This window comes from Callorhinus ursinus, unplaced genomic scaffold (assembly GCF_003265705.2).
Source record: "Callorhinus ursinus isolate GAN/ISIS: 27379988/994484 unplaced genomic scaffold, GSC_fseal_2.0 scaffold99, whole genome shotgun sequence".
NCBI lineage: Eukaryota > Metazoa > Chordata > Mammalia > Carnivora > Otariidae > Callorhinus > Callorhinus ursinus.
Window position 1 is genome coordinate 423,973 of NW_027397161.1, and position 14,669 is coordinate 438,641.

A 14,669-nucleotide genomic window follows, 5' to 3' on the forward strand; every position below is an offset into this window, starting at 1 on the left:
GGGCGTCACCGGGAGGGCGTCACAGGGAGGGCGTCACGGGGAGGGCGCCACAGGGAGGGCGTCACAGGGAGGGCGTCACGGGGAGGGCGTCACCGGGAGGGCGTCTCTGTGGAGTCTGGCATTTCCGGATGTGGCATGTCCCCATAAGCAAGAAGTGACATGTTCCCGGGACTCAGTGGCGGGTTCGCCCACCCCGGTGAGCGGGAGGGAGTAGGAAAGCTGGTGCAGGTGAGCCCCTCGGAGATCCCTCCCTGGGGACATGGCCGTGAGGACTGAGTCAGACCGCAGTGCTTGAGATACTTGGTGTGTGTAGGTGCACCCCCTCTTTGTGCCACATGTATTCCTAGAACCGACCACCCAGTTCCACGGAATTCCATCTCGTTCCGTAGGGTTCAATGCAGCATTTTCTTTTTTATCCAGCTAGGGCCAGACGCTGAAGGCAGGAGCTTCCTCCCCATTCTCCTGGCAGATTTTTGGATCGGGCGAATCTGGTGACATTTATTTCTGCACACGCTGTGGAAATGCAGGGGATGAGCCAGATTTCCCGCCTTTAGCCCAAGGTCGCTGAAAGCCTCCACAGGGAGGCCGTCGGCAGAACTCTTTCGAGCACCCGGGGGTGCAGGCAGGGGAGGGCGACACAGTGACCCGGGCAGACGCTCGCATCGCCACCCATCGGGGGCCGGGCGCGCTGGGGCTCCTCTCTCAGGATCCTCGACCCCTCGCCTCCATCCGTGGGTGGGGACAGCGGCCGGCACTGGACACAGGCTTGTGGGTGGACAGTGAGATGGGGCCTCCAACTCGGACGCCCGGCAGGCAGCACCCGAGCCCAACACGGAGGAGCGCCAGGTGGGTTGGAGGGCCCTGCGCCCGCACAGCAGCCCAGTGAGTCCGACGAAGCCTCACGTCTCCAGGGGCTGTGACACGCAGACACATCTCTGGAGAAAATACAGGAACTTTTTAAAGTGAGAACGTACCTGTCAACTTTGCAGACATTCCATGGGGAAGGGTGTTTGGGATTACGTAGAAGTATATGGATTCGTGTTTTAACCTTGAGTGGAGACCGTTTTCCTAAAGCCCTTTGATCATTGAGCTTTGCAGCAGCAGCGGGGACGCGGCCGCCCCGGGGTGGGGGGGAGTGGCTGTAATGCAGGCACCCCAGTGGGGCTGGGGGGCTGTGGGGCTGGGGGGCCGGGGGGCAGCGTGGCTGTGGGCCTGGGGGGCCTGGGGGAGTCTCGCAGCTGCGGGGCTGGGGGGTGGGGGGGCGGGGGGGCTCCGGGGCTGCAGGGCTGTGGTCACCCTCAGAACCGCTGGTGGCGGCTGCCACTGACCCTCCGTGTGTGTGTGCAAGTGTGTCGCCACGATGTCAGGGAGGAGGTACACAGCAGCATGGGGACAGTGTGATTTTCGTGGTCCTCCCTCGGATGCAATATCTAGGTTAGAACAGGAGGGACGCATCTCATTAATGAGCCAAATTACGGTGCTGTCCTAAACTGTTGTAATCAGACCTAAAATCACATTTCCGTCTGAAGCCTTGTCATGTGTTGAGGAGACGGGCTGTCCTTGGAAAAGCCCGGAACACACTCTGCTCTCATTTCTTCTTTGATGTGATGAGCCCACACCCTAAGTCCCCCCGAACATCCTGGGGCGGTCTTCCTTGCAGGGCAAGGCTTGGTGGTGACATTTGTTTGTGGGGGGTGGGTCCCTGTAAGATTTTTTCGAGACAAGCTGCTCTTCTTCTGCATTACAATAATAGCCTAATTAATTTTCGTATCCGCCGGACCGTGCATCTAAGCCAGGTGGAGGCCGTGTCACGGGAGGAGGTACACACAGGAGACGTGCCAGTTTGCAGCGTGAGGGAGGCAGCCTCCAGTGGGGGCTGGGAGCCCTGCGTTAACCCCCAGCGCCAGGGGAGCAGACTCGCGGCTGATTGCTTCAGCAGCCTCCAGATACACTCCCAGCCCATCGAAATTCCAGGCATCTCCTCATACAATTCCCACCTATATGTAATTGTCAACTGGACCTTATCATCATTTATTATGCAAGATTGAATTTTTTTGAAGCATGAAGAATGAAGTAATTTCGTATGCAAACAGTTAAAACCCTCATGTGTCTTCTGATTACGTACATGTTGATAACCTCACTTATGATGAGTGACAGTGTGAGATTTTGGGGTCGGGCGGTCAATCCATGGAAGACACTGATGAAAATGATAAACCGAATGCCAGAAGTGTCCCTGGCGCATCGTGGAGAAAACCTGCAAAATGTCAGTGTCTAGCGGGTACCTATTAATAACTAAAAATGATTGTGCGTAATGAGCAGAGGTTTTCCTGGTGATTGAAGTGTGATCTCTTTTGCTCTTCCAGATGCCGCTGCTTAGAAATTCCTATTGCTTTTTACTGACAAATGCTGATGACCTCTCAACCTTCTAGCTGGTACAGGCCCTGTATTCCTTTGCCCGAGGCGAGCGGGGGCTGACGCGGGAACCCAGAAGTCCCCTTTCCCTCCTGCCCACCGTGTCCCTGCGTGAGAGGGGAGGCACAGGCTCAGGGGGCGAGGTTTGGGTTTGGCCTTTTGGGAGCACATGGTTCCAGGTGGCTCGCAGGGCCTGACCCAGTGGCCAGGTCGCAGTGCCCTGTGACACAGTGTGTGTGGGGGGAGCATTCTGGATCCCCTCAGGGAGCCCTTGGGCCCAAGAGCAGGCGTGGAGTTCACCAGGTCCAGCATGGCTTGTTTTGAATCTGAGGGCAGCCCAAGGCCCTGAACGGGCCACATGGACACAGGGAGGGGTGGGGGCTGAACGAGCACGGGATGGGGGGGTCTGCATGTCTGCGGTGGAGGAGAGCCCCTTGTGAGCTGTTCGTCAGGGTGTTTAGGCGGTTATTCTGGGCAGTAAATGTGAGAATGAATTAGGCAGCATCCCACCCTCAAGGGGAGCAGATGTGCAAGTGAATGAAGGTAACGCAACGGGGGGGGCCCGAGGTGGGGAGGAGCCCGCTCTGCATGAAGACCCTCCTAGAGTGGAGGAGCTCAGAGGCTGTGCAGCGTTTGGGGTTGGCTGGCCTGGGGGGGGTGCCCCTGTTCATTCTGATTGTGCAAGTGCAGGGTGGGCCTGGGAAGCGATGTCCATGCTCTGGCCATGGGCCTGGGGACCACCGTCCACATTGGGGTGGTACTTACTGCTTCAGCCATCCTGCCTAGGGCGAATTCCCAGGTTGAAGCCATGATGACAAAGGAAGGAAATGTCTCTTTTAGTAGTTCATAAACACAGTGCTTGTCTAATGCTCTGTGTTTATAGAATAAAAACCCAAAGCAAAAAACCCCCAAACCCTGAAAAATTAAACACAAAGTAAATCAATGAAAACAAAGCCAAAAATACCGGAAACATTCAGGAACATAAGCCAGTAGGTCAGCAGGACCCTTCCAGGTGACACAAGCCGCCAATTCCCACCCCTGCTTCCCCAGCCAAAGAAGGCGAATTCAATGAAATGTGTTGTAAAGGCAAATTCTTGCAGCCTGCCGGGGGTTGAATTTAACCCCCGTGCTTGTGTATTGACCTTATTTGGAAACAGAACCTTTGCAGGTGTCATCAGGCTCTTACTAGACGAGGTCCTAAGTCCAGGGACTGACATCCTTGGAAGAGGAGGGACCTGGGCACACAGGTGACACCAGGTCACGATGGAGGCAGAGGCTGGGGAGACATGTTTACGAGTGGAGGGACACCAAAGTTGGAAGCAACCACCAGAGGCTGGGGGGGCAAGGAAGGACCTCTGCCAGAGCCTCGAGGGGCTCAGCCCTGCTGACGCCTGATCTCAGATTCTCGGCTTTGGACTGGGGTGGCGTTTCCGGCCCCCCACTGTTGTACCTGTCACGGCAGCCCTGGGAAATGGGTGTGTCACCCCGGGGGCTGGCTTGGGTGCATTCTAACATGTGAAAATTTGCGTTTTACATTAAGAAATAGCTCTATTGGGATCTAACTCACATCCACACGGCTCACCCACTTGAAGTGCACAGCTCCGTGGTTGCTTGTGTGTTTGCAGATCTGTGTGGCTGCCGCGAACTCGGAGCGTCTTTGTCTCCTCAACGAGAAACCGAATCCTGCAGCCGTCACCCCCTCACCTCTGCCCCCTCTGCCCCGGGCAACCTGCCACATTCTTCTGGTGTCTGTAGTGTTCCCCTGCTGGGCGTCTGCGTGCATGGAGTCAGCGCGTGGCCTTGGTGGCCTTGGTGTCTGGCTCCTTTCAGGGTAATGTTCTCGCATGCATGGGGCAGCAGGGCTCAGGATTCATCCCTTTCTATGGCTGCACACTCTTCCGTTCCATTGCATGGTTGGACCACATTTTATCTGTTTGTCTGTCAGTGGGCTTTAGGGCTGTTTGCACCTTTGGCTGTCACGGGCTATAAAGCTCCGTGTACCAGGCTCGGTAGGAGCATGTTTCCATTCTTCCTTATGTGTGTGCACCTCTGAGTGCGATGCGGTGGGGCAGGGCGGGGGCGGGTCATACGATCAGTCATGGGGAGCGGCCGAAGGTCGTCCGTTGTATGCCCCCGGCGACACATGCACCTCTCCCGTCAAGTCTGACGGCTGTGGGTTTTCTGCAGAGGCCCTGTAGCGGGCTGAGGTGCCTCCGGTTCCGCGTTCGTTAGGGTTTCTATCAAGAGAAGATTTGGGATTTTCTCAGATGCTTTTCCTGTATGTATTGAGATGATCGTGTGATATTTGTCTTTATTCTATTGATATGAAATATTACTTTGATTTTTGGATGTGAAACCCATGTTGCACCCTTGGGATAAATCCGGCTTGGCCGTGGTGTAGGATTCTTGTGGTAGGCTGCTGGAGTCAGTGTGGGGGTGTTTGCTGAGACCTGGTGCCTCCATATTCCTGAGAGACGTTGCTCTGTTGTCTTTTGTTGTGATGTCTTTACCCGGTGCTGCTTGCTACCTGGCAACACTGGCCTCATAAAAGCTGCATGTTCTTTAAGAAAAAACTCAGGATCCATCGTTTAATGAAGCGCTCTAGCATCCTGCTAAGGATCACCATGCAGATGCTGAATCCCCAGTCCAGGGGACCAGGAGCAGCAGGTAAGCCAGGAGCCGCCCTCGAAGTGTGTCGAGGCCACGGTCAGCTGCCGTCAGCAATGGTGTCAGCCATCAGGGGTGGCTCGTGGGCAGACGGTGGCCTCTGCCGGAGCGCGGGCTGTTCTGGAGCTGCGGCCGTGCTTGTCTGTGCTCTCAGGGTGCCTCACCTCTCCTGTTTCCGTCCATCAGGGCCAGTCCACGTGGGCACGCTTCCAGACACTGCCACACCGCTTCTAGGAAGATGCTGAGCAGCCCAAGACGGGCTGGAAGCAGAGGCCTCAGTCACTAAGATAGGGAGAGAGGTGGGTTCAGGAGGCAGGACAAGCAGGGCTGAGCAGGACCAGCAGGCCGATCCAAGCCGTCCTTGGCTTCGTGCCCCTCATTCCCTGTGCCAGAACCCCAGGAAGAAGAGTAGCCGATTGTAGGGGGGGTAGGCACCAAAGACCAACTTTGCCTAATTTTCTTCTCATGGGTGGATCCTGCAGAAAGCCAGAAAAACTGGGAGGAGGGCTGCTAAGCATGGACAGAGCGAAAGGCAGGTTTTTAATGGGAAAAGGAGCCGGACACATGGAGTCATAGACTGTTCTAGAACAGGGCATCTAGGCTAGCATTCCATCCCAACCCCATTCCCTGAGCTGCTCAAGACAAAGTACTGGGAACCCTCCCTCTTCCTCCCTCTGCCACGTGCGGGCCTGTGCCTGCTGTCCGAGCTGCCGCCCCTGCCTCCCTACCGCACCCCCCCCGGGACCGCCCCCTTCCGCATTCCTGCCCTCAGCTGTGAAGCTGTCCCCATTCTCCACTCACTTCTGCCTGGACCCTTTCTCAGGGAGATGGTCTTGTCCCCCACAGCCCCCAACCTCCTCACCCTGCTTCATTTCTCCCCACAGCCCGGTCACAGCCTCGCCTTGTGAGGGACTGGGGTCTCCTGGTGCTCAAATGGGATATGACAGGCATTCTGCTCCCTGTTCGTGGCTGCGGGCCCCTCCGTCCGGACCCCGTCTCGCATGTAAGTGTCCAGGACATGTTTGCCAGCAACGCCGAGAGCAAAGCCGCTAATGAGCTTCCGGGGCCTTTCTGTGCTCGGCCTCCAGCAGAGGTCTCATGTGCTCTGGCGGGGGACTCACTGAGCTGGGCCCCAAGCCCATCGCCTTTGGCAGTTTTCTTTAAGATGAGAAGCTCGGAAATGTCCTTGCCTTCCCCAAATGGTTCTCCTCCGTCCTCGTGTGCGAACCAGAGCGCCAGGATTCTAGAATTCCAGAATTCCAGAGCTGGGAATCTCTGGGGGCATCCAGTTCAACCTCTTCTCTACAGTGACAGGTGTGAGTCCTGGAGAAGCAGATTGCCCTTCCCGGGGTCCCAGGACAGGCTGGTGGTCAGGGCCTCTGCATTGCTCCTGTGGACCCCAGCTCCCGTGGTCCAAGCACAAGTTTGCGACCCGCACGGAACAGCTCCTTTGAACAGAGCCCTTAGGGTTAGGACCGGGGAGGAACATGCATTCTCAGGGGAGGATAGTGGCCTCCCCCGCCTTCCTCCTGGGACCACGTGCAAGCGCTTTAAGCTCCCACTCCAGCCCCAGGGTGGCAAGCAGAGCCGGGGCCCCGAGGAGTCTTGGGTGAAGCTGGATGTGGAAACTTGTGGCCCGCGTGGACTGAATCTGTTTCCAGAACTCAGAGCTGAATAAATATTTGCTGATTGATTGAACGAGTGAATGTATAATTTTAAGCCTCTGGCTCTCAGCTAATCCAGGACTCCCGGGAAATCAGTCTTTGAGAAGATTCGATCGAAGTTGCCTCAGATCCTTCTGGAACAGGGCAGGATGGAAATATCAGTTTTAAAAGATGGTGGACGCCAGTGTCGGGGGAGGGGCAGGAGGGCCGCGGCTCCCCACCCTCAGACATCCTCTGGCCTCCTACTACGTGCAAGGCGGAGGTACGGCCACCAAGAATGTAGCCCCACCACAGACAATCAGAGTCCAGTGGGGGTGGGGGGATGCGGCTCTGGGCTGGGGTGTTCGGGGGTGATGGTGCCCTGGGCAGTGCTGGCTGGGGTCTTGAAGGGTAAGCACGGGGTTCCCGCAGGGTGCAGGGAGGACCTGCAGGGTGCTGCTGTGTGGGCATGGCCACGGAGAATGCGGGGTCTGTCTGCTGGCTGCAGTCCAGCCTGGCTGGTGCCGGCTGAGCGGGGGGACGACTCCTCCACCAAAGGACCCTGATTACCCAGAATCTTAACTTCTGGGGAAACAGAAGGCTAACCTTCCCCACAGCCCTAGCGGCCGAAACAGGGGTCGACTCCCAGCTTCCCATCTGGAGGCCGTGCTTGTCAGGAAAGTGAAGTCACTCAATCCCCGCCATGCGGAGCCACATTAAAGCCTAGGAACATAGTACCTGTGCCGTCACATGGTCAGGGCAGGTGTAGGGTCCCCGGGGGGCACAGAGGCCTGTAAGCAGGGCCCTAGGCAGGGGGAGCCCATGCGTGGGCTGGGCCAGTGGCCCCCATGAGGGCTCCCATGAGGAACGCACCAGCACCCCCTGTCCCCCCAGTTAAGACTGCTTTATTGTGGCAGTGGTCTCTGGGTGACCCCTTCAAGGAGCCCTCAGGGGCCCCCAGGAAAAATCCCCAAGGCTCTGGCCTGACTCCAAAGCCTTCTTTCCAAGGGCAAGTTTCAAGCCGCCCTTCTCCCCGCCTGCATTGTTGGAGCTGGTGGGGCCCCCACTGCGGGATGGCTTTCCAGGCGGGAGCGCTCGGGAGGGCGCGCGACGGGAAGGAGCAGGGACCTGGCCATGGCCGCCACGTCCACCCTGCCCTCATGGATGCATGCTGTCTGCAGCTTCGGGGTTGGTCGGAGAAGAAATGGAAAGAGAACCCAACAGACAGAGGAGGTCGGGCTCGCTCGTGCTGGACAGCTCAGCTTTGCTTAGGGACGGGGCGCCGTCGACACCCTTCGTTCTTTCATGTGGGGTGTGTGTGAGCACTTGGGGACCCGTGGTGGGAGGGAAAGGGGAAGCCCCACCCTCGGCCGCGCGCACGCTCTTTCCCGTCACCGGGACACAGTGCGGCCACCAACGCGCAGGGCCGGACGGGGTGCGGTGTACCCCGCGAGCCCCGCTCCGTGAATGGGGGCGTCTGGCTGGGCCCCCGGGGCGTGCGGGGCTCGAGGTGGGGGCTGGCCGCTCTGCTGGCTCTGTGCGTGCCCGCGGCACCGGCGCCCCGCGCTCACCCGCCCGCCACACCGTGGGGAGCCAGCAGGCGACCCCTCCCACCCAGCGGCCGCCTCTGCACCTGTACGCGGGGCCACGTGCCGCTCCTGCGCCCTTCCTGCGGCCCCCGCCACCCCTGGGTCGGGCACTGGGACGCCCCCCACCCCCGCGCAGCCCCTGCGCACCCCTCTCTGCGCCCAGCGCCTGCGGCCCTTTCCCCCTCCCTGCAGCCCCAGCGGCGGGGCGGGGGGGCGGATTCCTGGTCGGCGACTTTTGCGGTGTGGGCTCACATGCCTGACTGCCCGTGTGCATCTGAAACAGTGTATGGAATTAGGTAAGGTAGGCGGCCTGTGCGAGACCACCGGCCCTGATGACGCTGGGCGTGCTGCCCCCGCCCCGGCAACCCTGGCCCGCCTTCCACAGCAGCAGGACAAACAATGAGTTGGTGATGGTTCAGCTTGGGGCCTCGGATGGAGATGACCCTCAGAAGCCAGTGGTGGTGGAGACACGGCGGGATGCATCCCCGTGCGGGCGTCTGACCCCGGCTCCCAGAGACGCAGCAGTCTGCACGGACCTTATCCCGGCGAATGGGCACCGGGGGTCCTCCAAGCAGTACGCAGGCGTCTGTGGTCTGCGGTCCCTCTGGGCCAGTGTGCTTTTCATAGAAGAGAAGGGTTCAACCACGTGTTAGAATGCCTTTTCCTGGGAAAGCAGAAGCATTAGGCCCTCTAAGTATTGGAGTTTCGATCCTGCACAAAAATAAGATCACGCCCCATGAGGATGTGAGTGAATGAAGCACGTTCCTGCTTCCTTCCAAAAGAAAACACCACGGACCCCTGGATAAAAATGCTTCTGCCAGGCAGAGCGCAGAGCGGGGACCGGTTCTGAAGGGCAGGACGTGCCCCAATTGCACGGTGGGAAGGAGTGCAGCGAGCCACCCCAACTCCGCTTCTGTCAGGTGAGAGACACGCCCGGGGAACCACTCGGAAGCCACCAGCCACCGGCTGTGGGTGGGCCAGGCGCAGCCAGGACGCAGCTGAGTCCAGTGGTGGCACCGTGCCCCAGGTGTGTCCCTCCGGCAGACCGTCATTTGACGGTGACGAGAGGCCAACTGCGGCAGAGCCCACCCCCAGCTCCAGCGCAGTCGCTCCGCACACTGAGCTGCAGGGTCTGGGAAACAGGTGTAGATGGTGATGGACAAACGTTCCCACTCCGGGAAGCCACCAATTCTGCAGTGGGAAGGAGTGCGGTGAGCCGATTCTACCATGTCTTGGATTCTCTCTTCCACACTGAAACGTTTAAAGATCCATCTTTTGTGAACTAAGCGGAAACTAACTGTCAGAATAAAGGCAGCTACATTTGCTGAGGTGGTTGGAGGATGCCTGGTGATCCCACACCTTGTGCTTTATGTCAGGAAGCTGCCACAGCCTTCGTCCTGCTCTGGAGAATTACTGTGTGGATTGCTATTCATTGAGGGCCAACCTACAGTAATAACGGCACGTTTGTTTTTATTATGAATAGGACTTACATTGGTACAGTGCTTTACAGTTTATCCCAGACTCCACGAGTTTCAGTCTTTTGTTAATTCGTGTGCTTTGAACCCTCAGCCATGACTTGAGAAGGTGCTGACCCTCTTAGGATTGTTGGGGGATTGAAGGTGTGCTCAAAACCACCACTGAACAACTGTCCCTTGAAGCACATTATTCCTGAGCCTTTGAGGGGATGGAGCCTTTTGCAACAGTCGCTTCCACTGAGTGAAATGGTCAGGAAATGGGTTGCTTTAGTTAAATTAACATTTTGTGTAATTCCAATTCTTACATTTATCATTCATGGAGTACAAGTTTCCAAAGAATTAAAATGCAGACAGTGCTTACAAGCCAATATCCTTATGAATGTAGAGGCGAAAATCCTCAACAAAATATTAGTAAACCAACCCAACAATACATTAACATGATCATTCACTGAGATCAAGTGGGATTTATTCCAGGGACGCAAGGATGGCTCAACTTCCACACATCAACTGCATTAACAAAATGAAGGATAAAAGTCATACGATCATCTCTGTAGATGCAGAAGAAACATCTGATAAAACTCAACATTCCTTTATGAAAAAAATCTCAATGAAGCAGGTATTAGAGGGAACATATCTCAACATAACAAAGGCCATCCATTACACCCCCACAGCTAACATCATCTTCAACGGGATCAGGAACAAGACAAGGATGCATAGACTCACCACTTCTACTCTCCCTGGAGCAATTAGGCAAAGAAAAAGAAGGCATCCAAATAGGAAAGGCAGAGGTAAAGTTGTTACTATCTGCAGACGGCATGATATTGTATAGAGAGAACTCTAAAGACCCTACCAAAAAACTGTGGGAACTGATAAATGAATTCAGCAAAGCTGCAGCATACAAAATCAATACAGAACGATCTCTTGCATTTCTTTTTTTTTTAAAGATTTATTTATTTACTTTAGAGAGAAGAGAGAAAGAGAGAGAGTGGGGGATGGGCAAAGGGAGAGGGAGATGGGGGAGGGAAGCAGACTCCCCACTGAGCATGGAGCCCGATGTGGGGCTCGATCCCATGACCCTGAGATCATGACCCCCAGAGCACAACCTGAGCCGAAACCAAGCGTTGGACGTTTAACCAACTGTGCCACCCAGGTGCTCCTTGATGACGATTTTATTTGACTCTGACACTAAAAGTAAAAGCAGCAAAAGCAAAAATAAACTATTGGGATGATATCAAAGTAAAAAGCTTCTGCGCAGTAAAGGGTCCCATTAACAGAATGAAAAGGCAGCCTACTGACTGGAAGAAAGTATTTGCAAATCATGTATCTGACAAGGGGTTAGTATCCAAAATACACAAAGAACTCATACAACTCAATAGCAAACAAAACAAAACAATTTGATGAAAAATGGGCAGAAGACATGAACAGAAATTTCTGTAAAAAAGACATCTAGACGGCCAACAGACACATGGAAAGGTGCTCAACATCACTCATCATCAGGGAAATGCAAATCAAAACCATGATGAGGTATGACCTCACACCAGTCAGAATGGCTAAAATCAACAACACAGGAAACAACAGATGTTGGAGAGGTTGTGGAGAAAGGGGAACCCTCCTACACTGTTGGTGGGAATGCAAGCTGGTGCAGCCACTCTGGAAAACAGTATGGAGGTTGCTCAGAAAGTTAAAAATAGAGCTACCCTATGACTTGGCAGTTACACTACTGAGTATTTAGCTGAAGGAAATGAAAACCCTATCTAGAAAATAAATCTGCACCCCATGTTCAGGGCACCATCACAATGGCCAAGACACGGAAATGACCTCAGTGCCCATCGATGGATGAAGATGTATATAAGATGGAATGTTACTGAGCCATATAAAGAAGGAAATCTTGCCTTTTTCAACAACATGGATGGACCTTGAGAGCATTATGTTCAGTGAAATAAATCAGGCAGAGAAAGACAAATACTGTGTGATCTCTCTTGTATGTGGAATCCAAAACCTCCCACAAAACCCGAGCTTACGGATATGGAGAACAGATTGGTGGTCGCAAAAGGCAGGGGGTGGAGGGTTGGAGAAATGGATGAACTGTGTGTTTTGTGGTTTTGTTTTCATTTAAATAATTTGAATTTGAATTTATTTCATTTAAATACATTTGAATAACATTTTTAAAAATGCAGACTGTGCCTTGTTTCCAAGTAGGAAGTAGAACTGTTTGACATTTAGAGCGTATTTTCCGCAAAGACTATGTCGTGGATGGTGTCGAGGTTCCCGCTGGCTTGCAGAGAGCTCCAGAGGTAGCAAGTGATGCTGAACTATCAGTGACTAGACACAGCATAATGCAGTGGTGTAGAATAAGATTGTTGGAGTGATTTTGAGCCCCACTGGTCAAAACGAAGGATGCGCCACTGCAGGGTTTGCAGGGGGGAAGGTTGGGGTGGTTCTGAAGGGAAGTCTGAACCCTTCAAGCGCTCCCGAGGTCAAAGGCGCTGATTCATTAACATGTTGGTTGCACTTTCAGATATTCACTTCGTTTTGTATAAATGTATCATTAACTTTATTTGTAGGCTTCTCAGCAACAATTCAAGTTTTTAATTTTCAAAGAGGGAAAGAAAAAGTGACTGGGAGGAAACTGTGTTTAGATGGGGATTTCCTGAAGTGCCAGGGTCAGATCAGAAGAGGCCGGGAGAAAGGGAGCGCCTTTCCTCAGCGGAGCTCACCACCAGGACGAGCACACCCTCCTGCCTCGCCTGGGGTTTGGCGGGACCCAGAATGGCCTCTGGGTTCTAGAAAGTGACAGGGCCTGTAAGCTGTTCCAGGCCTGGCCCTGTCAGGGTCCTGCTGAGCTCCCGTAGCTCTCCCCACCCCGTGGCAGCGTCGGACGTGGCCGCGCTGGGGTGCTTGCGTTCCTCTATAAAATGGGTCATTTTCACTAGATGTGGTCAAGATTTTCTGGCATTTTGACTGGAACATGCCTAGGCATGTTTTCCCTTGTATTTTTCCTGCTGGGGGCGTGTTGAGTTTCTTCAAACTATAAAATTCTTTCACTAAATGTGGGACTTTTTGGATTATTACACCTTCAAATAATTTTTCCTTGTTCTCTCTCGTCTTTTTTCTGGGACTCCAGGCCCATGAAGGTTTGACCTTGTGCTGTGGTCCTGCAGGGTCCCGAGGTTCTCTGTTAGTTTTCTATTGCCGCAGAATGAATCACCGGGATGTGCCAGATGAAAACGGTGGTAACGCTCACACCATCTCTGCAGGGGGTCTGTGGGTGGGCAGTTTGCACAGGGCGCCAGGGAGGGGGCGAGGAGAGAGCTTGTCTCTGTCCATGGCGTCCGGGCTTCAGCTGGAAGACCGGAGGCCGGGGCTGGGGTCCTCTGGAGGGGCCTGCTGGTTGGGGATGGCGTGGGCCCCCATGCACGCACACAGCAGCTGGGTTTGAAGGGTGAGCGCGGGAGGGAGGGGGCATGCAGAGGTCGCCTGCCCAGACGACTCCTCTCAGGGTGCCCCTCCAGGGTCATTCTGCTGTTTTCTGTTGGTTGAGATGGTTACGACTCTGGATTCGGCTGTCGTCCCGTGTGTGTGTTTTAGCAGGCAGTGACCGGGGTGACCTCACACGGAGCGGCAAATGGAGTCTCAGCTCCGGATTTCGGATTCTGTCCTGAGCGGGGCTGCTTGGCGTCGAAATTTCCCTTGCTCACGCTTGTCAGGGGTTGGCAGGGATTCGTGCCGAGTTTGTGGGTCCTGTCTGTCTTTGGGGCCCCTCCCTCACTCTTCAGAGGCTTGGGCGCAGACGCCCGGGAATGAACTCCAGGAGGGGAGGGCTCACCCTGTGCTGTCGCCTTGCTCCTGGTGTGGAGGCCAGCCCAGCCCTGCCTGCAGCCCCTCACCGTCCCGTCTTCAGGGAGGTCTCAGTGCGTCCCCAGAGTTTATAGTTACCGTCTGCAGAGCAGTCGAGGGAGGAACTGGACCACGTGGCCTGGACAGTACTGAACCCACGTTGCAGATGAGGCACTCGTCCCCGGACTGCAGGCAGGGCGCACATCCACACGGCAGGTGCGTGTTCAGGGGTGGCCGTGAATGGGAGGCACTTTCCCAGGGCCCAGGGCGGGGGGGCTGGAAGTAGACCCCAGACCCCTCGCTGTCTGCTCCCTGCAGGCGCCTCCCCCAGCTACCTGCTCCTCTTGCTGGGCTCTGAGGACAGAGGCGGGGCCTTGCGTCCACCCACCTGGCCCCCGGCTGACCCTGTCCCCCAGGGCTTTGGCACTGTGTCCACATACAGGTCGCACTTGCCGCCTCCCCCAGGAGAGCCAATGACACACCGCAGGAAGTCTAATTTAATCCATGCACAAATATGACAAGGATTTTTATTTTTTTTTTAAAGATTTTATTTATTTATTTGACAGAGAGATAGAGAGCACAAGTAGGCAGAGTGGCAGGCAGAGGGAGAGGGAGAAGCAAGCTTCCCGCTGAGCAGGGAGCCGGACATGGGGCTCGATCCCAGGACCCTGGGATCATGACCTGAGCCGAAGGCAGCTGCTTAACCGACTGAGCCACCCAGGCGCCCCATGACAAGGATTTTTATTTTTTATTTTTTTGCTAATAAAACAGATTACTTATCAGATGGCATGAGTTGAAAATTACTCAGTCTAAAAATGTCTGGTGAACAAAGGCTTAATTTTAGCAAACAATTCTAAATCAAGTGCTTATGAAAGGCAACTTTTGTTCCCATACCAAAAGGACACCCTCCCTCTTTTGGATAAAAAGAGAACTTGCTTCAGGACTGATGACGCCGGAGTGGACCACCTCCTCCTGGGAGAGTCACCGCTCCTCCTGGCCTCTCCTCGTTCCAGCCAGCCAGCCCCTCGGCAGAGGCCAGGGCGTCC

General features: G+C 55.1%; 1 long non-coding RNA gene across 1 annotated transcript; it reads left to right on the forward strand.

Annotated features, from left to right (window-relative positions):
* Nucleotides 1-66: 66 nt before the first annotated feature.
* LOC141371773 (uncharacterized) lies at nt 67-6,760 on the forward strand. The gene is made up of 3 exons (XR_012377002.1): nt 67-228; nt 5,266-5,378; nt 5,964-6,760. It is a non-coding gene; the product is annotated as an uncharacterized lncRNA (long non-coding RNA).
* The last annotated feature ends 7,909 nt before the right edge of the window (nt 6,761-14,669 follow it).